We start from the raw sequence: 27,979 nt of genomic DNA, 5'->3' as shown, positions 1-27,979 counted from the left end.
AGAAGCCTTCATCGAAGACCTTCTCCCGCTTAAAACAAATACGTGCTATGAGAGCCAGTATAAAATTTGGCACGAGCGATGTTGAAGAGCTTTTTTTCGTTCGGTATTGCCTACTTGTTTTTCATAGAAGCTGGGTCTAAAAGTATTATTTTTGAATGCGAAATGTTGGCGATGAACGGGACAGGCAAGCTTGTGCAATGTGGTGTCACGGAATAGGCCTCAAGATTAAAATGCATGCTAAATCGTTTGAACGAAAATACAGAGAAAACAGAAATATTTTCAATTGTGTAAAAATGATATTTGATGACATTATGACCATCAGCATAACAGCTTATTTGTCAGTCTTTGGAACGAAATACATTCTACGTATCAGACATTCGAGGTAAGTGGCATTAGATGTCGACGCACACGACCTGTAATTCATGTAAACAACGAGCCGATAATTTGTGTACGCTATGATGGTGCCTGATAACGAGCCAGACGGGTTCCATAGGATTAACATCAGGTGAATTTGGTCGCCGAGACATCAACGTAAGTTCGCTATAATGTTCCTCAAACCACTGTAGCACAGATCTGGCTCCGAGATACGGACAGTTATACTGCTGAAAGATGACATCGCCGTCGGGGAAGATATGAAGCATGAAGTGACTCATATGGTTCGTAGCCGTCGGCGTGTCTTCGATTACTACCACAGGTCACATGCAAGCGCGGAGAATGTCGAGCGTAGTATACTACTTTCAAATAACTTCCGGGAATTCAGCCAGGTAACACTTTCAGCGACCGCCGATATTTCGGCGGGAGAACACCCCACCATTTTCAAGGCAAACTGCAACGGACAGGCGGCGTACATGCAAATTTAATACCTTGGTTCTCCGACGGAAGCAGGAAAGATAACACACACACACACACACTGAACACTAGTGCCACCAAAGATGACCAAAGTCAGAGCTATCGATAGTGAGATTATTAATTTGCAGGTGAGGTAGCATTGACTCTGTCCCTCTGTTTTTTGACAAGGGAGAGAACCGGATTCCAAACAGAGTTTAAACAGAAACCTCCATCCCTGTTAACGAGGTTGCTCGCTAATTTAATCTCAACTGCCTCCCTAATGACACTGTCCCAATAGCTGGACGTGCATGCCAATATCTCGGTGTTATTATATAACATGGGGTGACCAGTATCCAAGCAATGTTCGGCAATAGCAGATCTATTTGGCGGCTGTAATCGTGTGTGCCGTTTATGCTCAGTACATCTGTCCTCCACGGTCCTGATAGTTTGACCAATATATGCCATACCGCAGCTACAAGGAATACGATATACACCCGCCTTACGCAGTCCAAGATCATCCTTAACGGAACTCAAAAGTGCTCTAATTTTAGATGGAGGTCGGAAAACACATTTCACATCGTATTTCCGTAAAATACGAACGATGTTGTTGGACGTGTTTCCTACGTAAGGCAAAAAGGCAGCAGACTTAGGTGTTGACTCAGAATTATCATCAATCACCCGATGTACAGTTGGTCGATAGCGCAACGCACGTTCAATCTGTTTATCACTATAACCATTTTGACGAAATGTAACTTCAAGATGGAACAGCTCAGATGGCAAAGTCTCAGCGTCATAAACGACATGTGCCCTGTGTACCAAGGTACGAAGTACCCCTTCGCGCTGAGCCGAATGGTGACAACTATTAGCTTGTAAGTACAAGTCGGTGTGAGTACGTTTCCTGTAGACTGCATGTCCCAATGATCCATCATCCTTCCTCCTAACCAACACGTCGAGAAAGGGAAGGCAACCATCCTCTTCCACCTCCATCGTAAAACGAATGTTCGGGTGGATCGAGTTCAGATGTTCTAGAAAGACATTCTAATCCTCCCTACCGTGAGGCCAAACAACGAGGGTATCGTCAACGTATCTAAAGAAACAGGCGGGTTTTAAAGGCACCGACTCCAATGCACGTTCCTCGAAGTCTTCCATAAATAAATTTGCGATCACAGGAGACAACGGACTACCCATCGCAACTCCATCTGTCTGCTCGTAATACTTGTCATTAAATAAAAAGTAAGTGGATGTCAACACATGCCTAAAGAGATTAGTTAAATCAGCAGCAAACCTGGCTTCAATTAACCGCAACGAATCAGACAGAGGAACACGAGTGAAGAGAGAGACCACATCGAAACTCACTAAAATATCAGAGACATTCAGCTTCAGTCCCTCCAAACGACGTAAAAAATCAGCTGAGTTCCTGATATGATGTTCACACCGTCCTACTTGTGGACTCAACAGAGAAGCAAGATGCTTGGATACACGCTATGTCGGAGCGCCGATGTTACTCACTATTGGATGGAAAGGAACCCCTTCCTTATAAACCTTTCGAAGGCCATATAACCTAGGGGTAACGGCACTGTAGGTGTTAAGCCTCTTGATTATGTCCTGCGACAAACCACTTTTCTTCAGGAGGCTGTTGGTCTTTCTCTCAACACTTTTCGTGGGGTCAGCATCGATTCTGCGATACGCTGAATCAGATAGTAAACGTTGCATCTTTTGTACATAATCATGTTTATTTAAAACAACGGTGGCATTGCCCTTGTCAGCAGGTAAAATTACAATACTGGGATCAACTTTGAGAGAGCGTAAAGCAGCCCTCTCTGCTGCTGCCACAGATCACCATCTGTCCTTCTTTACAGAGCAGAAAAGCCTGTGAATCCCACGTTCTGTAAAAAGTTTTGGACGTCCATGCACTTAGCCTCTTGTGGTAGTTTCACTCTTCCTCTACTTCCTTCCGTAGATGTTCACGACAATAGCACGTGAACGTTCCACCAGCTTTACCGTTTTCGAGATACTCATTCACAGCGTCTCTGCGAAATACCAATCTGCCGTTTGTTAAAGCCGCTGATTTACTTTCAGTGAATTTGTGAATTTGCAGCCCATATCTTGGCTACGGTCATCCCGTGTCGCTCTGCTTACATTCTTTTGTTACAACGTCGCGTGCCCGTATCCTCACCAGGCGGCATCCAGCGTGGCGGTGGGCAGTGGTCATAATGTTTTGCCTTATCATTGTGTTGGATACACACTGCTTGATAAATAATTGAAGCACTCAGGAGGGGAGGAAGAAGTGAAATGGAACTTCACCTGTTGAGAGGGCACGCAATGTTACTTCAGTGATTACTTATCAGTACGACGTTGCCGACTTATCAGTATGACGTTGCTCCCCCTATGGCCTCGATGAAGCGCTGATGCGGTTTGGCAGGATGTGAAAAGTCGTTCGCATTCCCCTCAGGCCAGTTGATCGATAACTGTTGTAGCTGGTCCTCGATAACCTGGGTGCTGTCACTGGCACCGAGTTCGTGGTTCCACGCATGTTCTGTCAGGGTCTGATATGGTGCTCTTACTGGCAACGTAGGTACGTCAGTGTCACGCGTACAGTTCATAGAGATATATGCCTAGTGTGAACGAGCATTGTCTCGCTCAAAAATGGCACCGCGATACCGTCGAATGACACGGAATGCAGGATGCCTGTGACGTATCTAGTACCGTCAAGAGTGTGGCCGGCCGGTGTGGCCGAGCGGTTCTAGACGCTTCAGTCCGGAACCGCGCGACCACTACGGTCGCAGGATCGAATCCTGCCTCGGGCACGGATATGTGTGACGCCCTTAGGTTAGTTAGGTTTAAGCAGTTCTAAGTTCTAGGGGACTGATGACCTCAGATGTTAAGTCCCATAGTGCTCAGAGCCATTTGAATCATTTTTGAACTTACGGCGTTTATTTACACAGTCTGCACCGTCCCGCCTTGCTAGCAGTGGTTGATGTCGACAGGCTTCATTTTACATCTACAGGTTTCGGCATTTTGCGATCGATGGTCGTCTGGGCCATTCGGAACCGCTGTTCATCGCTGAACACAGTGTGAACTACTCATCCTCAGGCCATGGTACCTGGTCGTGGCACCACTGCAATCACGGCTACTCGTGTCGTTGTGTTAACGGCAAACCTACACGTGAGACGGTAAACCTCTGGTCTGTCTGCTGCTAGTTTCCGACCAATGGTGTGTGATGACACAGAATGCTGCTGATCTCGGATGGTAGGCGCAAAGTAAAGGGGTTACAATGTACGTTACTTGGAGCGCAATACGGCGATCCCCCTCGTGGTTATCAGACATGATCAACAGAAACCTTGACGGCGAATATACCTGCCCTCACATTCGCATGCAGTGCAACATGGGGTCAGTGTGTAGTCTCCCTCTGCGGACCTGCAGTCGTATACTTCTCTGACGTAACACATTGACATTCTCAATTGCTGTATATGCCGGACTTTTCGTTTTATCTAGACCGAGATGGAGCAGCCACAAATACACTATTGTCCATTAAAATTGTTACACCAAGAAGAAATGCAGATGATAATCTGGTATTCATTGGACAAATACATTATACTAGAACTCACCTGTGACTACATTTTCACGCATTTTGGGTGCATAGATGCTGACGAACCTGTACCCAGAACAACCACCTCTGGCCGTAATAACGGCCCTGATACGCCTGGGCATTGAGTCAAACAGAGATTGGATGGCGTGTACAGGTACAGATGCCCATGCAGCTTCAACACCATACCACAGTAAATCAAGAGTAGTGACTGGCATATTGTGACGAGCCATTTGCTCGGCCAACATTGACCAGACGTTTTCAATTGGTGAGAGATCTGGAGAAGGTGCTGGCCAGGGCAGCAGTCGAACATTTTCTGTATCCAGAAAGGCCCGTACAGGACCTGCAACACGTGGTCGTGCATTATCCTGCTGAAATGTAGGATTTCCCAGGGATCGAATGAAGGGTAGAGTTACGGGTCGTAACACATCTGAAATGTAAAGTCTACTGTTCAAAGTGCCGTCAATGAGAACAAGAGGTGATCGAAACGTGTAACCAACGGCATCCCATACCATCAAGCTGGGTGATACGCCAGTATGGCGATGACGAACACAGGCTTCCAATGTGCGTTCACCGCGATGCCGCCACGCACGGATGCGACCATCATGATGCTGTAAACAGAACGTGGATTCATCCGAAAAAATGACGTTTTGCCATTCGTGCACCCAGGTTCGTCGTCGAGTACACCGTCGCATTCGCTCCTGTCTGTGATGCAGCGTCAAGGGTAACCGCAGCCATGGTCTCCGAGCTGATAATCTATGTTGTTGCAAACGTCGTCGAACTGTTCGTGCAGATGGTTGTTGTCTTGCAAACGTCCCCATCCGTTGACTCAGGGATCGAGACGTGGCTGCACCATCCGTTACAGCCATGCGGATAAGATGCCTGTCATCTCGGCTGTTAGTGATACGAGGCCGTTGGGATCCAGCTCGGCGTTCCGTATTACTCTCCAGAAACCACCGATTCCATATTCTGCTAACAGTCATTGGATATCGACGAACGCGAGCAGCAATGTCGTGATACGATAAACCGCAATCACGATAGGCTACAGTCCGACCTTTATCAAAGCCGGAAACGTGATGGTACGCATTCGTCTTTCTTACATGAGGCATCACAACAACGTTTCACAAGGCAACGCCGGTCAACTGCTGTTTGTGTATGAGAAATCGGTTGGAAACTTTCCTCATGTCAGCACGTTGTGTCACCACCAGCGCCAACCTTGCGTGAATGTTCCGAAAAGCTAATCATTTGCATATCACAGCATCTTCTTCCTGTCGGTTAAATTTCGCGTCTGTGGCACGTCATCTTCGTGGTGTAGCAATTTTAATGGCCATTAGTGTATCTTCTCTGTAACGGCGACTGGATTTCGGGTGTTCATAATAATTAATGTTAACTTTTTCATCAGTAGATTTGCTCTTCATTTGTTGCTGCGTTATGGAAGGCAAGGTAGCTAATCACGTCTTTACATGTTAGTTATTAATTACTAATACACACGTTGTTATGCAAGTCACTCTAGTATTTTTATTAACAACATTCAATAATAGTTAAATGATCATGAATTATTATGTTTTGTATATAGGGAAAAGGAAGGTTGATCCTACAATTACTCTCAGGAATTACGGCGACTAAAATGTCCGTGATTTTTTATACTTCGTCACTCAAAGATATTACAGCAAGGACTATGATCCATTGCTACACTTCGATACAGTCATTCAAACTTCTGACACTTTTACTTTCACAAAGCTAAGTGTCCAATTCCGTTCTTATATTGAATTTTACGTCCCTTCGTATAGTCCGCAGACCCTATTATCTGTTATTCGGCATGTAACAGTGTTTAACACTGAGCGCTATATTTTCTAGCTCACACAATTCCCCAGACTTTCTTATCAGTGACCTTACGTCAAAGTCTGCCCCATATAAATTAACTATAGTCAACTTCCTTGCAGTGCCCTGATACCCTCTGTAGCATGTCACGCTATATCGCACGCCGCAACTGACTTATTCAGAGCGCAGAAAACAAGACAATAGAGCTAACAATAAACGTTAAAGGTTTATATAGTGAAATTTAGAAACAAAAGTAGCCGCGTTTAAACCCTCTTCGATTTCCCTGAAGCGCTACTTTGCTGGGGGCGTTATTCTGATGAGAGAACATATGTAACTTTTGCAGTGCTACTAATTATTTCCGATATTACCGGTCACCTTTCCCCTATATGAGAATAAGCCTGATAATATTGTTCTCAATTAAAACATCGGTTATAACTGTCACATCTAAATGTCTAAAAACCTGGATACTGCGCAATTTAACTTGGAGCTCAAACGAAACCAGCAGTGAGCCCCTTTCGAAACTGACAGGTACTCGGCTGACAAGACTACATGGGAGCTCCGTGACTTTCAGAGTGATTGTTGGATGTCTGATGTAGTTTACGATTTTTATATATCTTACAAGGCATGGCAGCACCACTAGATGTGACCAGTATTAATACACACTGCCAAAGGCCTTGCCGCAGTGGTAACACCGGTTCTCGTCAGATCACCGAAGTTAAGCGCTGTCGGGCTGGACTAGCAGTTGGATGGGTCACCATCCGGTCTGCCAGGCACTGTTGGCACATGGGGTGCACTAAGCCCTTGTGAGGCAAACTGAAAAGCTGTTTGATTGAGAAGTAGTGGCTCGGGGCACAGAAACTGACATACATCCGGGAGAGCGGTGTGCTGATCATATGCCCCTCCATATCCGCATCGAGCGATGATGCCTATGAACTGAGGGTTAAAAAATGGTTCAAATGGCTCTGAGCACTATGGGACTTAACATCGGAGGTCATCAGTCCCCCAGAACTTAGAACTACTTAAACCTAACTAACCTAAGGGCAGCACACACATCCATCCCCGAGGCAGGATTCGAACCTGCGACAGTAGCGGTCGCGCGGTTCCAGACTGAAGCGCCTAGAACCGCTCGGCCACTCCGCCCGGCGAACTGAGGGTGACACGGCGGCTAGTCAGTACCTTTGGGCCTTCGTAGTCTGTTGGAGTGGAGTTTAGTTTTATTAATACACGCTCTTGGTGGATCCAGCAGTTACAGAGTATTAAGGCTCCCATCATTTACACAGCAGAGCTGATGTGCGAACTACATCTGACCTTGCTTTCTTAGTGTTTCACTGTTATTGACCGGCAGTAATATACACAGGGTGATTATAATTAAAATTAAACTTTCAAACCACTGTAGAAATTACACCACTGCTCAGAATGACGTCAAATTGGAACGGAATATTATCGCAGCAGGGGGAATACGTATGTCAGAAGAAAACAAATAGTTACAAAATGTAGCATTAGATGGTGCTGTAAGCATCATACTTTAATACTGGTTGGTTACAAATGACAAATGAGTCATACTAAAATGCCTGTGGTGTACGTGTGACGTCAAACAAACTGTACTGCTCAGTGTGCATGGTTGTACAGGTGTGATACCGTTAGTTACGTAAGCCCATCCACCATGGTAAAATCGTATCACATCATAATAACTGAAAAGCACCAGTTTGCTTTTGTTCTACAATATTACTTTTATTGTTAATCGGTTTTCAGCTTACAAGGCCATCTTCAGACATTTACTATTATCTTTGGTGATAATACTCAGTAAATGTCTGAAGATGGCTTTGTAAGCTGAAAACGGTTATTAGTAAAAGTAATATTGTGTAACAAAAGCAAACTGGTGCTTTTAATTTATTATAATGTTGTTCTACCAAGAACCGACGGAAGATTCTGTTAATACCATATCACATCGGTTGGGAAAAACCGTTTTTAATTGTACTGAGGCCAAAACCGCATAAAAAGCGTCACTCGCATCCGTTTTTAATTTTTCAGTGGCAAAAAATCGCAGAAAAACCATCAAACAAAATCAAATCGGATTATTAATTTCCGTGTGACTGGCGCAAAACATGTTCTGTATGCTGTCCACCGTTTTCTGCAACAAGCTGAAATCGAGAAACAGCATTTTCCACAACTGATCGAAGTGTTTCCAGGGTCACGTTCAGAATGTGTTGCGCAGTGTGTGCCTTCAATGCAGCTATATTTGCAATCGGAACACTGAACACATCATCTTTCAGATAGCCCCACAGCCAGAAGTCACACGGATTAAGATCAGGTGAATGGGACGGCCAGGCTGTAGGGAAAAGGCAGGTGATAATTCTAGCATTTCCGAAGTGGCGCTTCAGCAACTGCTTAACTGGATTTTCAATGTGCGGAGGTGTGCCATCTTGCATAAAAATGATCTCATCAACACATTCACGCTGATTGAGAGCTGGAATGACGTGTTTGCGCAAAAGACACTCATAGCGCTTACCAGTGACGGTACAGGTAACAGGACTGGAAGCACCTGTCTCTTCGAAACAATATGGCCCTAAGATAAATGATGCCGTAAACCCGCACCACACAGTGACCTTTTCAGGATGAATTCCTACTGGTTGATTTGCATGTGGATCTTCCGTTGCCCATATTCGACAATTCTGTGTATTGATATATCATGTCAGATGGAAGTGGGCTTCTTCTGTCGACAATATCTTCCACTGCCATCTATCGTCCACTTCGATGCGAGCAAGAAATTCTAAAGCAAAGGTCTCTCTTCCTGGCAGGTCAACAAGATGAATGGATAGCAAAGAAGGACGTTTCGTAGAATTTTACGCACCGTGCTCACGGCAATATCAAATGTTCCGGCAGTTCTCCGTGCGCTACACGTTAGCATACCACCACTCGCCACCTCCTGCTTTGCTGTGGCCACTGCTTCCGGTGAAGTCGAATCAGTTCGTTTCCTCCCTCTACCAGGTTGCACACCAAAAGAACCTGTCTTTTCGAATTTTCGAATCATTTTCTGCGGACCCACTACAGTCATTGGCCAACGCCTTTTTTCAAAACCTTCAGTGTCCGGAACTTCTGCAGAGCGACGTGTGCACAGTATTCATCCATGTAATACAGCTTTACAGGCAGAGCGCGATCCTGATTTGAGACGCGAAAGGAAGAAAAACTTCAGTGGGTCCTGGGCATGACAAGTGTTTTCATTTACGTATTCTGACACGTACATCGCCATCTATTGATCAATTTCACATATTTATTTTTACTTCTCCTACACGTTTTCCCCCTTCTCCGGTGCTATTTCGTTGCAGTTTGACGTAATTCTTTTGTTTGTAGGGCCATCTTCCGCAGCAGCTGTTAACATCTGTTATTATAGGTTATCTGTCTTGAGCTGACTGCACTGCAATTAAAAAGAATGCGTTTCGCTTTTATTTACAAAGTATCTTCTGTGGCATTCTGTAAATTGGATGCATAAGTTTGTACATTTATTTTTGATTCTTTTAGGTTAAAAACAGATAGTCTGTAAGCTACATACGGTGTTTCTTTACATAGTCTGCACCTTCCCCTCTTGCTAACAGTGGTTGATGTCGACAGGCTTCATTTCACATCTGCAGTTTTGGCATTTTGCGTTATTCCATGCACTACACTGTTTATAATTGACATTCTTAACTGTTTTTCATACATCACTGCTACAGTGTTCATGCCTATTCGTTTGTTTTCATTTACGTTGTGAGTGGTGCTAATCTATGAAACAATTATGTGTGTGTGTGTGTGTGTGTGTGTGTGTGTGTGTGTGACAGAGAGAAAGAGAGAGAGAGAAAGAGAGAGAGAGAGATGTAATTATGACCAGTGGTGTTGCTTCTGCAGCGTTTTGAAAATTTAATTTTAATTCAGCTGATGTAAATCCTATAGAAGTCATGTGGGTCGCTATCGGGTGACATCACCGCGAACTCAAATCACCGGCCCGTTATTTACGTGATTTACATGTCCTGTGCGTAGACATATAATGCCGCTTAATCAAACAAATCTAGCAACAAACTGTCGGATCCCTGATACGCAGTAGCAGTAACGCATTTCGTTCGGAAGACGGACAAACAAGCTATAATACAGATAGTCATAATGTTTTAGGTTATCAGTGTATGATGTACCATTTCTCTTCACCATCCCAGATAACTAATTGTCCATGAAAAGAATGAAAAAATCATCAAGCAAACGTTGTCTATCTACCAGGCAGACATTAACCAGCACGACTGCCTTTCTAGTAAATTTGTTCGTTACAAAGAGATGAGCAGCAGTGCGTCTTTTATAAATAGCACCCTACGTTTTGTATTAGGCTGTTGACTTCTCCTCCTGAAACCTTGTTGCAAAACCCATTCCAATGTGCCAGGCACATTGCATGAATGGGTTATCCTAGAGGTAGCCTTTCAGTGAAGTTGGATTATTCCAACAGCACTTCGCTCAGTCGCATCACTAAACACAATTTCGCTGTAAACGTGTCCCATTTCTGGTCATATACACACGTCAAAAAAAGTTTTGCATCACCTCGGTTCTGAGAGTTCCGGAACCTGTACATAAAACTGGAATAGAGATCAACACAAACGTCATTTCCGCCCTTTTTATTGCTAATGAAAGCTACACATTGCATGTTGTACCACCATACAGCGAAAACTTCAGAGGTGTTGGTCCAGATTGCTCTACACACCGGTACCGCTAATACCCAGGAGCACGTCCTCTTGCATTGAGGCATGCCTGTATTGGTCGTGGCATACTATCCACAAGTTCATCAACGCACTGTTCGTCCACATTGTTCCACTCGTCAATGACGATTCGGCGTAGATCTCTCAGAGTGGTTGCTGCGTCACGTCGTCCATAAACAGCCTTTTTCATCCTATCCCAGGCATGTTCGATAGGGTTCATGTCTGGGGAACATGCTGGCCACTCTAGTCGAGCGATGTCGTTATCCTGAAGGAAGTCATTCACAGGATGTGCACGATGGGAGCGCGAGTTGTCGTCCATGAAGGCGAATACCTCGCCAATACGCTGCCGATATGGTTGCACTATCGGTCGGAGGATGGCATTCACGTATCGTACAGTCGTTAAGGTGCCTTCCATGACCACCAGCGGCGTACGTCGGCCCCACATAATGCCACCCTAAAGCAGCAGGAAATCTCCACCTTGCTGCAGTCTCTCGACAGTGCCTCTAAGGCGTTAAGCCCGACCAGGTGGCCTCAAACATGTTTCCGTCGATTGTCTGGTTGAAGGCATATGCGACACTCATCGGTGAAGAGAACATGTTGCCAATACTGAGCAGTCCATTCGGCATGTTGTTGGGCCCATTTATTCCGCGCTGCATGGTGTTGTGGTTTGAAAGATGGACCTCGCCATGGATGTCGGAAGTGAAGTTGCGCATCAAGCAGCCTACTGCGCACAGTTTGAGTCGTAAGACGACGTCCTGTGGCTGTACGAAAAGCATTACTCAAAGTGGCGGCCGGCCGGAGTGGCCGTGCGGTTCTGGGCGCTACAGTCTGGAACCGAGTGACCGCAACGGTCACAGGTTCGAATCCTGCCTCGGGCATGGATGTGTGTGATGTCCTTAGGTTAGTTAGGTTTAATTAGTTCTAAGTTCTAGGCGACTGATGACCTCAGAAGTTAAGTCGCATGGTGCTCAGAGCCATTTGAACCATTCAACGTGGTGGCGTTGCTGTCAGGTTTCCTCCGAACCATAATCCGTAGGTAGCGGTCATCCACTGCAGTAGTAGCCCTTGGGCAGCCTGAGCGAGGCATGTCATCGACAGTTCCTGTCTCTCTGTATCTTCTCCATGTCCGAACAATGTCTCTTTCGTTCATTCCGAGATGCCTGGACACTTCCCTTGTTGAGAGCCCTTCCTGGCACAAAGTAACAGTGCGGACGCTATCGAACGGCGGTATTGACCGTCTAGGCATGGTTGACCTACAGAGTAGACGAGCCGTGTACCTCCTTCCTCGTGGAATGACTGGAACTGATCGGATGCCGGACCCCCTCCGTCTAATAAGCGCTTGTTGTTTACATCTTTGAGCGGGTTTGGTGACAGAACAAAAACGTCTATCTTCAGATGTTCTGGGAACGGGGTTGGTTCAAAACTTTTTTTGATGTGTGTATATAAGCCGTATATCCTAGAAGATTGGCACAAATCGATGCTGCTCAAATAACAATACTGGAATAATTCGTCATGGGTGGGGAGAATGTCTTAGTCTACTATTTTGAGACATGTAGTTATCTCTTACTGTTTCATCTGTCACATCTGTGAATTTAGGTGACACCACTGGCCACTGTGCAAATGTATCAGGATTGATTGAGGAGATGACCTGGTAGGGCGTTTAAGTCGTCGTTCCTGCCACTCGAACCTACCCTTTTGTGTCTCCCATGAAAGGCCGTGCAAACTTGCCAACTCCAGCAACACTAGATCAACTTCTTAGTATTTCTTCTTTAAGTGTTACACTTTCCTCATGAAGCTACTTGTGACAACTTACGAATTCGACAAGTGAGAACTGCGACGGGTCTCTGCCCTGCTCTTAATCAGCCACGACGTTAGCCTTTGTCGTAACCTATTCGTCGGAGAAAAAAATGGTTCAAATGGCTCTGAGCACTATGGGGCTTAACTTCTGAGGTCATCAGTCACCTAGAACTTAGAACTGCCTAAACCTAACTAACCTAAGGACATCACAGGCATCCATGCCCGGGGCAGGATTCGAACCTGCGACCGTAGCGGTCGCGCGGGTCCAGACTGTAGCGCCTAGAACTGCTCGACCACCCCGGCCGTCTCTTCGTCGGAGACAGGCAGGTCGTCACTCGGTCGTCGTCCTCTTGCCGCGCCTGGGTGACGCCGCTTGGTGATCCCTCTGTGCTGCCGTCATGAATCCTCTAGCAGTGAGCGTCTCCACTTCGACAGAAGGAAAACACCTAGTGCTTCGAATGTAGTTTCATGTGCATTTTCTTGATACGTGACCACATAGAGCGACATGTGCTTGAAAAACTAAAAAGAAAAAAAAATTGGTTTGCTACGTTTATAAACTGACACAGATTTGGTCCTATTAATACAGCATATAGTTAAAACCTATGCTTTTATAGGGTGTACAGAAATGTTTCCTTTACCAGTCACAATAAAATGTTATTTACTCGTCACACGACCGGTTTCGGGCTTGTGCCCATCCTCAGGTGTTTATATATTCATTAAGGTATGCCTTTATGTTTGGCGTCGTTCCTTACTTGCTTCTGTATTACTGGAAATTTGGTAAATCTATGCAGTTGCATGAAAGGCTTTTCGTTTTATGGCATACATATTTCCCTTCTTAATATTTCTGAAGCATCTGCAGTGGCCTGTAAGTTTTCTTTTATGTGTATACTAACTGCATTATAAAACAAGTACACAATCATATATAAAGGGAAATGTCCTGACTCCACAACTGACTGACTTGCATTCCACATTTTTAAGGACAGAAACTTGAAATTTGGTGTGGTTGTCGACCTTATACTGAAAGCATCATTCACAAGAGATTTATCGAAATTCCGCTCCTAAGGGGATAAAATGCCGGCTGAAATGTTTCTTGAAAGTATGTCGCTATGAAGGCAATATATATATAGGGTGTCCCATTTATCTTGACCACCCTAAATAACTGTTTGTCCAGATCCAAATTACAAAATGTTTTAAGCAAATGTTCTGTAGCCGACAAGGGGACATAAATCAGCATGATTGCTTTCACTGTAGCTTTGTTTTTTACAACGATATGAACAGTGGTATGACTTTTCTAAGTGGCACCCTGTATTTTTTATTCGGTAATTAATTTTCTCACCCAAAGACCCATTTAAAATGTATCATAGTATACCATTCACTGAAACACAACGTTATTAATTACGTAACACAACATTGACGTTGACGCTCCCGGCGCTTAGTGCAGGTACTCGGGGTAATGGAACACATGCACGTGCTGACGTTGACAGAGGACAAATGTAAACATAAGTAGAATGCACACCCGTCATTCCGTCAACCATCATCAGTTGAACAGTTGTGTGAGTAGAATGTACACCAACGAAGAGAAGGTAGAAATGCTGCTCATCTATGGGGAATGTAAGTTAGCAGAACAGTAATTGCAATGTTTTTTTGTATGTACAGGTAAATTTAGTACAGTATTTTAGTCCTTTTAAATACTGTTGTGTAGAGTAGGCATACACTAAAGGCTGCCCTTCCTAAAACTGCATCGACATAACGTTTCTTTTCTTGTTGTTGTTGTTATTATTGAAGGTAGGCGAAATGCTACGTAAGCATCGGAACTGAACAGAGAGCGATATCCTGAGAAGAACCTACCTTCCCGACGGATGTTTTCTCGTCTTGTTGCGACGCTTCAGGAAACGGGAAGTTTCAACCCACGAAAAACGCAACCGTCGTAGCACTCGCACAGACGAAACTGCCGAAGCTACTGTTCTCACTTCAGTTACTATGAATCAACATGTGAGCACACGACAGCTTGAACTTGAGATCGGCATTCCTAAAACCAGTGTACATCGTATTCTTATACGTCACCGGTTCCATCCTTACCTTGTACACCTACATCAAGAATTGTGTGGGAATGATTTCCAGAACGGTGTACAGTTCTGTCAATGGTCACAGCAGCAAGTCCTCGCCAATCCGAACTTCTTCTCCAATTTTCCTTTTCAAGGACGGGTAAATACAAGGAACATGCATTATTTGTCCAGCGACAGCCCAAGATGGCTTAGACAGGTGGAACATCAGAGTCATGCGGGGATGGTTCCCCTGAAAGGGCACGGCCGACTTCCTTCCCCGTCCTTTACTGATCCTACGAGACCGATGACCTACCAGTTTGGTCTCTACCCACAAAACAACAATAACAACAACATCAGCGTCAATGGAGAGTTAACACCTGGTGTGAAATGCTTAGCACTACAATTATTGGCCCTTATTTCATCAATGGTAGTCCAAATGGCACAGCGTATGCCAGCTTTCTGAAACGAATTTTCCTCCTCTTCTGGATGAAGTGCTGCGAAGAACAAGAATGCTTATGTGGTATCAACACGATGGATGTTCAGCACATAATGCCTTGCGTGCACGTCATGTTCTGAACCGAAGGTGTCCTGCCAGGTGGATTGGTCGAGGAGGAACAGTTACTTGTCCTGCTAGGTGTCCTGATTTAAATCCTATGGACTCTTTTCTTTGGGGATGCATTAAAGACGTTGTCTAACGCGATATTCCAACAGCTCCAGAGGTCATGCAGGAATGTATCACGCTTGCTTGTAATTCGGTCTAGCAGGAAACACAGGAAGCAGTAAATAATTCTTTCATTCAGTGAGTGCACCAATGTATCGGTGTCCGGGTTCTCCACGTTAAGCCCCTTTGAATCTTCTACTCCTGGGAAATGGTACAGGACAGTGAAAGGCAATTTGTGTTATGTTTTTACTTGGTTTTCATTTATTTTCTGACAATTCCAACAAGTGGAGGAGTTTGTGATGCCGGGCACAAAGTCACTGTTGTGTTATGTAATTAATAAAAAATGGCTCTGAGCACTATGGGACTTAACTTCTGAGGTCATCAGTCACCTAGAACTTAGAACTACTTAAACCTAACTAACCTAAGGACATCACACACATCCATGCCCGAGGCAGGATTCGATCCTGCGACCGTAGCGGCCGCGCGGTTCCAGACTGCAGCGCCTAGACCCGCTCGGCCATGTAATTAATAACATTGTGTTTCAGTGAATGGTACACTGTGATACATTTCTGAATAGGTCTTTAGGAGAGGAAATGAATTACCTTATAAAAAATACAGGACGCCATTTAAAGAAGTCATACCGCTGTTCATATCTTTGTAAAGAAACATAGCTACAACGAAGGCAATCATGCTGATTGATGTCACCCTGACGGCTAAAGAACATTTTCTTGAAACATTTAGTAATCTGCACCTGCACAAACAGTTATTTAGGGTGGTCAGGATAAATGGGCACCCTGTATATATACACTTATTTCGGTAGTTTTGGGAATCCAATCGCTAAGGGGGTGAATAATGGGACGAATTTTTTTACGGAAATACTTCATTACGAAAGCGTTTTTGAAATAAATCCCTGAAAATTTGTGTTTGCCTTCTTGTTTACGGAGAAAAAAATATGCGTTTCAGTGAAATAGGGGATGAGAACTTTTATGAAGCTGCATTAAAACATTTTAAAGCTAAATCGGAAAAAAAATGATATTTGACTTTTTCGTTAAAACTGAAGAAACATGTGTTAACGAATGAATCTTTTTATGGAAATATCGTCACAAGAACTTGACAGCAAGGGTTAACAAAGACTTCCAACTCCAGCTACCGGAAATGCCTTTTGGTCACAAGTTCTTTCGGAAAAGATTACGCGTCTGTGGCCTTCATTTGCGTGAATAGTTTAGAAGGTGTTGAAAATTGTGAACAACATAAAAATTCTTTTAAAGAGAAAGAAAAGCAAAAAATCTGTGCGGACTATATTTTGTACGTGAGTGAAGCATTTAGTTTTTCTATGCCTGTTGCAGCACGGACGGACAGGCTACATATCCAAATATAGTGGGATTTGTAACTTAAGTTTTACAACAAGGGATAGGAGATCGTTACAGGGGTTAGTTGTCGTTTTTAAGACTAAGAAATTCTCTTGATAGTGAAATAATTTAATAATGCTACATGACTTGCTTCGGCCATGCCTTCACGTTTTAATAGTGAAAAAAGGGACACGTAAGAATGAGTTTCCTCCAGAGATGAAGCGGATTTTGTAATCTTATTATTTGAAATTCCGGAAGTAGCAGGAATATGACACCAGGAGAAAACTGTTATTCACAACTTGTGCATACAACAGCCAGACTACAGATGTTGCAGTTAATGGTCATGGAAGGGAAACAGAAATTGCGAAGGAAGTAGAACAGGCTTGTAGTCTATGGCCCATGTTATTCCACCTGTTCGTTGAGGAAGCTTTGAAGGAAACAAACGAAGATGTTGCAAAAGGAAGTAAGTTTCAAGAAGAATAAATAAAACCGTTGCAGCTAGCCGATTCTCCACAAAGGACTTAGAAGAGCAATTGAATAGAATGGATAACGTCTTCAAAAAAGATTATAAGATGAACATAAACAGACGTAATACAAGGTAAATGGAAGGTAGTCGAATTAAATCAGGAAAATCAGGCCATTATGAGGGAATATGTTAGGAAATGAGATGCCGAAAGTGATGGATGAGTTTTGTTACTTGGGCAGCGAAATAACAGATTGTGGCTGAAGTAGAGAGGATATAAAACGCATGCTGGTAAAAGCTCAATAGTTACGTCTGAGAAAGAGGAATTTGTTAACACCGAAAACAAAGTTAAATGTTGCGAAGGATTTACTGTCTGATGGGTAATCCTGTACGGAAGTGAAACGTGGATGCTGAACTGTTCGGGCAATAAAGGAAGGTTCTGAAATTTCATGCTGTAGAACGATGTTGAAGATTCGAAGAGAACACCGAACAATTAATGAAGAGATACTCTGCCAACCTGGGGAAAAAGTAATATGTGGCACAATTTCTTTAAAAGAAGGAGTCGTTTTATCACTGCTCGAATACAGCAGACAGGTTAAAAATGGATATTAGCTGACGTAGTTATGCAGAAAGGAAGAGTCTTGCACAGGATGGTCTGGCGGGGAGCACCGCATCAAACCAGGGTCTGGCATAAAAACCACAACAACAAATGCAACAAGTTAGCTATGCCCAAACGCATCATAAGATCTTTTTTTTTTTTACATTGCTTGACTAAAATGTGACGCACCTAGATGACTGTTAGGTAACTTCATACACGTACACCACCGGTGGCTATGTAAGTGACTAGAGTTGGAATTCTCTGTGACTTGTAGATCGGCCGCGAGAGTGCGTTAACGCTGTTCGTGTTTAGGGATGAACAGCATCATATTTTAAGTCATCACTGTGGAGGACACGGAGATACCAAGTATTCATGTTAGACAGCGTTATCAGTAACTGACAGAGTTTGACAGGTGCCTCACTTTGGGCTTTCTTATGGCTGCTTGATCGAATCGTGCAATATCCAGATTTATGGGGCAATCATATGTGACAGTATCTCACAGTTGGACTGCACGGGAATGTGAGGGCAGTCATATTCGTCGTAATCGTTACGGTTGCCCAGGTCTGACCACCACAATGGAGGAGCGTGGCGTTGTGCACCAACCACATAATGACCCCCTCAAATCTGGACCTGCCGGCAGAGAACAGGTAATGAGCCTCTTCAACATTCTGTGTCATCCAGCACCACTGATTGGAGATCAAAAGTAGCCGGACTGGATAAATGATGTCACAAGTGTGGGCTGCCATTCACATTCACAACACCAACGGCTGCGCTAGGAGTGATACCATGACCTATAAAAGTGGACTGCTGATGAACGGCCTCCATTGTGTTCAGAGATGAATCGAATTTCTTCCCTACCTCGAATCACCGTCATCGGCGAATATGAGAGGTCACGTTCTTCCAGTGTTTTGGGGTGGAACATCAGTGTTAGGTCTGGCATCATGCTCTCGGAAGCCAGCGGGTATGACTACAGGTCGCGACTGGTAGTGAATTACGGAGCGGTACGTCACAGACATTCTGCATCCTCATGTGCCACCTTTCGCGAGACGTACCATGGAGCCATTTTTCAACAAGATGCTGATATACGGAATGTGTTTATATGAACTGAATTTGTGATAGTGATGGACTTCTGTTGCCAGGAAGATCGCCAGCGCAGTCTCCGATACATAGTGTGTGGGACCAGATTCTAGTTGTGCACCAGCGTGCCTGAGGAAAGGATGTAATGGCCTCATGACAACCTTCATAACCGAATTAGTGCATGTTTGCATGCCAGTGGGGATCTAACGTCATACGGATACTTGAGCTCATGCTGCCGAGTTCTTTGTATGTTTGGCTCGATTTTGTAATCACTGAAATAAACTCACGTATTCTTTCAACTCGTGAATTTTACCTTCGTTTCTTGAACTCATTTTGGATGCCTCGCTACTTTCTCAGCCAGTGTCCTTCTTACAGTCACAAATTATCGGTTATCTAGTGAGTATGACAGGCCGTGTACATAGTACGAAGTTTATTTTAGTTCTAAGTTTTTCAACAACGTTGCAGCTTTAAGTATTCATAAACTTAAAACAAATTCAGAAGCGAAAATGATTAGAATTAATAGTTTGTGTATTAATAAGACAAGGAAATAGGACGATTGGAAAGAGGTTACATTCATGAACTGCCACGACCACTCCTCAAGAAGGGGTACCTGAAGAGATACACTATGTGATCAAAAGTATCCGGACACTTGGCTGAAAATGACTTACAAGTTCGTGGCGCCCTCCATCGGTAATGCTGGAATTAAATATGGTGTAGGCCCACCCTTAGCCTTGATGACATCTTCCACTCTCGCAGGCATACGTTCAATCAGGTACTGGAAGGTTTCTTGGGGAAAGACAGCCCATTCTTCACTGAGTGCTGCACTGCGGAGAGGTTTCGATGTCGGTCTGTGAGGCCTGGCACGAAGTCGGCATTCCAAAACATCCCAAAGATGTTCTATAGGATTCAGGTCAGGATTCTGTGCACGCCAGTCCATTACAGAGATGTTATTGTTGTGTAACCACTCCGCCACAAACCGTGCAGTATGTACAGTTGCCCGATCGTGTTGAAAGATGCAGTCGCCATCCCAGAATTGCTCTTCAACAGTGAGAAGCAAGAAGGTGCTTACAACATCAATGTAGGCCTCTGATTGCCATAATGCCATGTAAAACAACAAGGGGTGCAAGTACCCTCCATGAAAAACACGGCCTCACCATAACACCACCGCCTCCGAATTTTGCTGTTGGCACTACACACGCAGGCAGATGACGTTCACCGGTCATTCGCCATACCCATACAGTGCCATCCGATCTACACATTGTGTACCGTGATTGTTAGCTCCACACAACATTTTTCCAATGTTCAGTCGTCCAAAGTTTACGTTCCTTACACCAAGCTAGGCGTTGTTTGGCATTTATCGGCGTGATGTGTGGCTTATGAGCAGTCGCCCGACAATGAAATCCAAGTTTCTCACCTCCTGCCTAACTGTCAAAGTTCTTGCAGTGGAACCTGATGCAATTTAGAGTTCCTGTGTGAATTGCTGTCTATTTCGACCCTCTTCAACTGTCGGTGGTCTCTGTCAGTTGAGGTCGGCCTGTACACTTTTATGCTGTACGTGTCCCTTAACGTTTCCACTTCACTATCACAATGGAAACAGTGTACCTAGGGATGTTTAGGAGTGTAGAAATCTCGCGTACAGGTGTATGACACAACTAACACCCAATCACCTGACCACGTTCGAAGTCCATGAGTTCCGCGAAACACCCCATTCTGGTCTCTCATGATGTCTAATGACTACTAAGGTCGCTGATATAGAGTACCTGGCAGCAGCTGGCAGCAAAATGCACCTAACACAAAAAACGGGGTGTCCGGATACTTTTGATCACTTAGTGTGCTGAGCCTCGCGCTCCTGGAAAGCCACTGTCGGATGTACTGTTACTCGCCATCCGATGGCGAGGATGTCAGCAGTATTTACAGCCTCTCGGCTTCGGATGGCGTGATCTTATACATAGGCTAGATTCTGCTTTCCATGCCTGGTGTCGTCTGTTGCTGCATTCAAATGGTTCAAATGGCTCTGAGCACTATGGGACTTAACTTCTAAGGTCATCAGTCTCCTAGAACTTAGAACAACTTAAACATAAGTAACCTAAGGACATCACACACATCCATGCCCGAGGCAGGATTCGAACCTGCAACCGTTGCGGTCGCGCTGCTCTGGACTGTAGCGTCTATAACCGCTCGGGAACTCTGGCCGGCTTGCTGCATTCAATCTAGACAAAATTATATAGCTAAGTGATGTTTCATATTTCGTTAAGATTAACAGAGACTTTCAGTTTCTGGCGGTACACTTCACAGGATACGTCCGTTCCAGACGGTTGTCCTGTGAGCTTCAGGCAGTTTCACCGTGGGCCTCCGAACACTTATGCAACCCGTCAAACATGGTAGCTCACGGTAACCGACTCAATCAACCGCAGCGCTTGGCTTCTGCCGTTCATGGTTTGACGGCTAGCTAATTCAACAGTACACTTGCTTCTAGAAATATGGCTTACGCACATACCCATGAGTGGGAGCCTTGGTGACACAAGTGTGTAGTAGTGGTGTTCTTCTGTATATCCCTTAGGCACGCAGTTAATTCCACGTTACTCGAATACAGATTATCCAAGGCCAGCAGTTATATGTGGCGGACATTGCTTTTATCACAATTCCGTGGTGCAATTCTTCTTTCAAATAACAAACAGTTTCCGATCAGACCACGGGTCATAGGATACTTTCCTTTGTTGTTGTTGTTGTACCTGTTGTTGTGGTCTTCAGTCCTGAGACTGGTTTGATGCAGCTCTCCATGCTACTCTATCCTATGCAAGCTTCTTCATCTCCCAGTACCTACTGCAAACTACATCCTTCTGAATCTGCTTAGTGTATTCATCTCTTGGTCTCCCTCTACGATTTTTACCCTCCACGCTGCCCTCCAATACTAAATTCGTGATCCTTGATGCCTCAAAACATGTCCTACCAACCGATCCCTTCTTCTGGTCAAGTTGTGCCACAGACGTCTCTTCTCCCCAATCCTATTCAATACTTCCCCATTAGTTATGTGATCTACCCATCTAATCTTCAGCATTATTCTGTAGCACCACATTTAGAAAGCTTCTATTCTCTTCTTGTCCAAACTATTTATCGCCCATGTTTCACTTCCATACATGGCTACACTACAAACGACTTCCAAAAACTTAAATCTATACTCGATGTTATGAAGGAACGCTTTCCTTGCCATTGCCAGTCTCCATTTTATATCCTCTCTACTTCGACCATCATCAGTTATTTTGCTCCCCAAATAGCAAAACTCATTTACTACTTTAAGTGTCTCATTTCCTAATCTAATTCCCTCAGCATCACTCGACTTAATTCGACTACATTCCATTATACTCGTTTTGCTTTTGTTGATGTTCATCTTATATCCTCCTTTCAAGACACTATCCATTCCGTTCAACTACTCTTCCAAGCCCTTTGCTGTATCTGACAGAATTAAGATGTCACCGGCGAACATCAAAGTTTTTATTTCTTCTCCATGGATTTTAGTACCTACTCCGAATTTTTCTTTTGTTTCCTTCACTGCTTGCTCAATATACAGATTGAATAACATTGGGGAGAGGCTACAACCCTGTCCCACTCCCTTCCCAACCACTGGTTCCCTTTCATGTCCCCCGACTCTTATAACTGCCATCTGGTTTCTGTACAAATTGTAAATAGCCTTTCGCTCCCTGTATTTTAACCCTGCCACCTTCAGAATTTGAAAGAGGGTATTCCAGTCAACATTGTCGAAAGCTTTCTCTAAGTCTACAAATGCTAGAAACGTAGGTTTGCCCTTCATTAATCTAGCTTCCAAGATAAGTCGTATGGTCAGTATTGCCACACGTGTTCCAACATTTCTACGGAAACCAAACTGATCTTCCCCGAGGTCGGCTTCTACCAGTTTTTCCATTCGTCTGTAAAGAATTCGCGTTCGTATTTTGCAGCTGTGACTTATTAAACTGATAGTTCGGTAATTTTCACATCTGTGAACACCTGCTTTCTTTGGGATTGGAATTATTATATTCTTCTTGATGTCTGAGGGTATTTCGCCTGTTTCATACATTTTGCTCACCAGATGGTAGAGTTTTGTCAGGACTGACTCTCCCAAGGCCGTCAGTAGTTCCAATGGAATGTTGTCTACTCCGGGGGCCTTGTTTCGACTCAAGTCTTTAAGTGCTCAGTCAAACTCTTCACGCAGTATCGTATCTCCCTTTTCATCTTCATCTACATCCTCTTCCATTTCCGTAATATTGTCCTCAAGTACATAGCCCTTGTATAGACCCTCTATATACTCCTTCCACCTTTCTGCTTTCCCTTCTTTGCTTAGAACTAGGTTTCCATCTGTGCTCTTGATGTTCATACAAGTGGTTCTCTTATCTCCAAAGGTCTCTTTAATTTCCCTGTAGGCAGTATCTATCTTACCCCTAGTGAGATAAGCCTCTACATCCTTACATTTGTCCTCTAGCCATCCCTGCTTAGCAATTTTGCACTTCCGGTCGATCTCATTTTTGAGACGTTTGTATTCCGTTTTGCATTATTCATTTATTGCAATTTTGTATTTTCTCCTTTCATCAATTAAATTCAATATTTCTTCTGTTACCCAAGGATTTCTACTATCCCTCGTCTTTTTACCTACTTGATCCTCTGCTGCCTTCACTACTTCATCCCTCAAAGCTACCCATTCTTCTTCTACTGTATTTCTTTCCCCCATTCCTGTCAATTGTTCCCTTATGCTCTCCCTGAAACTCTGTACAACCTCTGGTTCTTTCAGTTTATCCAGGTCCCATCTCCTTAAATTCCCACCTTTTTGCAGTTTCTTCAGTTTTAATCTATAGGTCATAACCAATAGATTGTGGTCAGTTCCACATCTGCCCCTGGAAATGTCTTACTATTTAAAACCTGGTTCCTAAATCTCTGTCTTACCATTATATAATCTATCTGAAACCTGTCAGTATTTCCAGGCTTCCTCCATGTATACAGCCTTCTTTTATGTTTCTTGAACCAAGTATTGGCTATGATTAAAATATGCTCTTTGCAAAATTCTACAAGGCGGCTTCCTCTTTCATTTATTAGTCCCAATCCATATTCACCTACTACGTTTCCTTCTCTCCCTTTTCCTACTACCGAATTCCAGTCACCCATGACTATTAAATTTTCCTCACCTTTCACTATCTGAATAATTTCTTTTATTTCATCATACATTTCTTCAATTTCTCCGTCATCTGCAGAGCTAATTTGCATATAAACTTGTACTACTGTAGTAGGTGTGGGCTTCGTATCTATCTTGGTCACAATAATGCGTTCACTATGCTGTTTGTAGTAGCTTACCCTCATTCCTATTTTCCTATTCATTATTAGACCTACTCCTGCATTACCCCTATTTGATTTTGTGTTTATAACCCTGTAGTTACCTGACCAAAAGTCTTGTTCCTCCTGCCACCGAACTTCACTAATTCCCACTATATCTAACATTAACCTATCCATTTCCCTTTTTAAATTTTCTAACCTACCTGCCCGATTAAGGAATCTGACATTCCACGTTCCGATCCGTAGAATGCTAGTTTTCTTTCTCCTGATAACGACATTCTCTTGAGTAGTCCCTGCCCGGAGATCCGAATTGGGGACTATTTTATCATCATTTAATCATACAGTAAAGCTGCATGCCCTCGGGAAAAATTATGGCCGTAGTTTCCCCTTGCTTTCAGCCGTTCGCAGTACTTGCACAGCAAGGCCGTTTTGGTTATTGTTACAAGGCCAGATCAGTCAATCATCCAGACTGTTGCCCTTGCAACTACTGTAAGGCTGCTGCCCCTCTTCAGGAACCACACGTTTGTCTGGCCTCTCAACAGATACCCCTCCGTTGTGGTTGCACCTACGGTACGGCTAACTGTATCGCTGAGGCACGCAAGCCTCCCCACCAACGGCAAGGTCCATGGTTCATGGGGGGAGGCTTTTCCATTATACTATATTAATCATTTACGCTCAGGCATTTGGCGACCCTTGCGTTGAGTCATGATCAGAAACATAGTGAAACAGCTTACTTGTTGCTTCCCCACATAATAATAAGCTTCTCTCACTGAGCTCACCCTGCTAGGATACAGAGTACGCCATAAGAGATATCTTCCACCTCTCTTCGACCTCTCTTTAATCCTAGCAATTCCCTCCTTTACTTCCATTCATATTGCTTCCGGTTGGTTCTTGTAAATTAAGTATAATACCCATATTTCTCTGTGGAGGAAGCGTTAAGTGTCAGACTTGGAAATACCAGTCCTGCGATCGCTCGGATGAATGTCTTCTGTTGGGCGTAAAACCTGGAAACTAAACTAAATGCGAGAAAGTTATCATAATCCTTGTATTCGACCAGAAACTATTCAGTTTTGAATTTTTCGAAGAGTTGACCCTTTCCCTTCCCGACAGTATTCCAATACCTCATCATAAAATGGTGAATAACTTGGGTGTAACTTTGGATGAGCTCCTCTACTGGAAATAAATTGTTGTCGGCAAGTGCAGGACGACTTTCACTCGATCCTCTGCCCTTCGAAAGTTTCGAAATAGGTATTCCATAAGATTTGAGACGTAAACTTCTGCCGTCACTCGCTCCACTGAATCTTCTAAAGGCAATGTAACCTAATGCGACAAGAGCGGTGAATATTCGAGCCCGCATCTCGTGGTCGTGCGGTAGCGTTCTCGCTTCCCACGCCCGGGTTCCCGGGTTCGATTCCCGGCGGGGTCAGGGATTTTCTCTGCCTCGTGATGGCTGGGTGTTGTGTGATGTCCTTAGGTTAGTTAGGTTTAAGAAGTTCTAGGGGACTGATGACCTAAGATGTTAAGTCCCATAGTGCTCAGAGCCATTTGAACCATTTTTTGAATATTCGAGACGCTTAGCACTGTGCTGTCGACGTATGCTTGCGCTCGTTACAGTTGCACACAATCCATCTACTTCACCACGTCAGATCTTCATACCTCCAGTTATGTTGGTTGCGACTGGACAAGATACGTAGCTAGAATACGGTAAGGTAACAGGATGGAACACCTGCAGTCGTACTTTCGATCTTATTTATAATGTAGCTACCAGCTTCGGTGAAACAGTGGCCATCTTCAGGCCAGACGATGAGTGGGCGAAGTCCAATCGCATACACGATTCCATCAAAGGCCAACATGTAAGAACTGGTTTCCGTAGACTGTAACCGTGATGCTGTGTATGCAACCGTCAACTACTATTAGTTGGTAGCTGGTGGTTGCAGGCACAGCACACAGGCGTTTCACGCCGTATGCGCCCACGGCCATCTTTCTGATAGAGCATGAAATGTGACTTATCTGGAAAGGCGACCTGTCGCTACTCTGTATCCAGTTGCAGAACTGGCTCAAAAATTGCAGCCTTCGCCGCCGATGGGCAGTATTCAGCACAGGTGCACGAACCAGGCTCCTGCTGCGAACTCCCATACGCAGCAATGTTCGCTGAACGATCGTTGAAGAGGAACTGTTCGTAGCCCCTCGGTTCATCTGGGCTGTCAGCTGGTCAACAGCTGCACGTCTGTGTGCCCGTACACATATCCGCAGTCGTATTTCACCGGTGTTGTCTATGGTTCGTGGTGCACCACAGTTCCTCGGTGCTGGTCTTGTATAGTCGCTTTTTTCCGTGCACTGTGTGCTTTAACCAGGATGGCACGCGAATAATTTATAGACTTAGCCGCTTCGAAAATGCTTGCACCCTTCACCCGAAAACCAATGGTTATGCCCTTTTTTTTCATTTTGTTCGTTATTGATCGTTGTGTTTCGTCGTTGCGGACGTCGCAAGAAATCCTGTTCAAGTTCGGTGGTTGATCCTTCCACTCAGTTTTTTATTACAGCGGGTAACCGGCTCTCTGACCGAACACGCTGAGCTACCGTGCCGGCTCCCTTTTGTACGTCAGATGAATCAGCCCATTTCCTCATTTCGGTATTTATTGTATCTCTTTCTCCCCAACCCGCCCCTCTTACCCCCTCCTCACCACGGACAAGCTTTAAATATACCTTACACTGCTAGTGCTGCCATCTGCCGTCTATGAGTAGTTATTGCTTGTTGACGATGAAAACAGGTAGTGGTCACTGTGACTTTATTGGAATGTGTAACGTGCTTGTCGTAATGAATGTACGAGGTGTGGCTAGAAAAAAACCGGACTAGTACTGGTGAAACAATAAAACGAATGCAATATGGCTGAAAGTCGCGTGGCCTGTCACGTGACTCTCGCTCCGCCTACTGCTCGAGTTTCATCTGTCTCCTGCACTCAGTCTGCCCGTGGCGTCTGTTTTAAGTAGTTGACGTTTTGTCTGTGCGTCGGAAAATGTTGAGTGTACAGACAGAACAGCGTGTTAACATCAAATTTTATTTCAAACTAGGAAAATCTGCAAGTGAAACGTTTGTAATGTTACAACAAGTGTACGGCGATGATTGTTTATCGCGAACACAAGTGTTTGAGTGGTTTAAACGATTTAAAGATGGCCGCGAAGACACCAGTGATGACACTCGCACTGGCAGACCATTGTCAGCAAAAACTGATGCAAGCATTGAAAAAATCGGTAAACTTGTTCGACAAGATCGCCGTTTAACAATCAGAGCAGTGTCTGAGTTAACAGGAGTTGACAAGGAAAGTGTTAGGCAGATTCTTCATGAAAGTTTCAATATGAACAAAGTGTGTTCAAAAATGGTTCCGAAGTGTCTCACAATTGAACAGAAGGAACGCCGAAGAATGATTTGTTCTGACATCCTGGAAAACATTGAAAGTGATCCCACCTTCTTACAAAATGTTATTACTTGCGATGAATCGTGGTTTTTTACTTACGATCCCGAAACTAAACGCCAATCGATGCATTGGAAAACTCCTGGTTCTCCACGACAAAAGAAAGCACGAATGTCAAAATCGAAATTCAAGGCAATGACAATTGTTTTTTTTTTTTTTTTTTTTTTGACATCGAAGGGATTGTGCACATTGATTGGGTACCAGAGGGACAAACAGTGAATCAGCATTACTACATTAGCGTCCTGGCTACCCT

At 44.2% G+C, this 27,979-nt stretch overlaps 1 protein-coding gene and 1 pseudogene across 1 annotated transcript in view; both read left to right on the top strand.

The window, feature by feature from the left end:
* Positions 1-27,979, top strand: part of LOC124545527 (NACHT and WD repeat domain-containing protein 2-like) — a 1,590,779-nt gene that overhangs the window by 703,459 nt on the left and 859,341 nt on the right. The gene's annotated exons all lie outside the window — the stretch shown is intronic.
* LOC124546353 lies at positions 6,900-7,017 on the top strand (annotated as a pseudogene).

The sequence above is a fragment of the Schistocerca americana genome, chromosome 8 (genome assembly GCF_021461395.2).
Source record: "Schistocerca americana isolate TAMUIC-IGC-003095 chromosome 8, iqSchAmer2.1, whole genome shotgun sequence".
In the NCBI taxonomy this organism is placed as follows: domain Eukaryota; kingdom Metazoa; phylum Arthropoda; class Insecta; order Orthoptera; family Acrididae; genus Schistocerca; species Schistocerca americana.
This window is presented reverse-complemented; position numbering and strand designations above follow the sequence as displayed.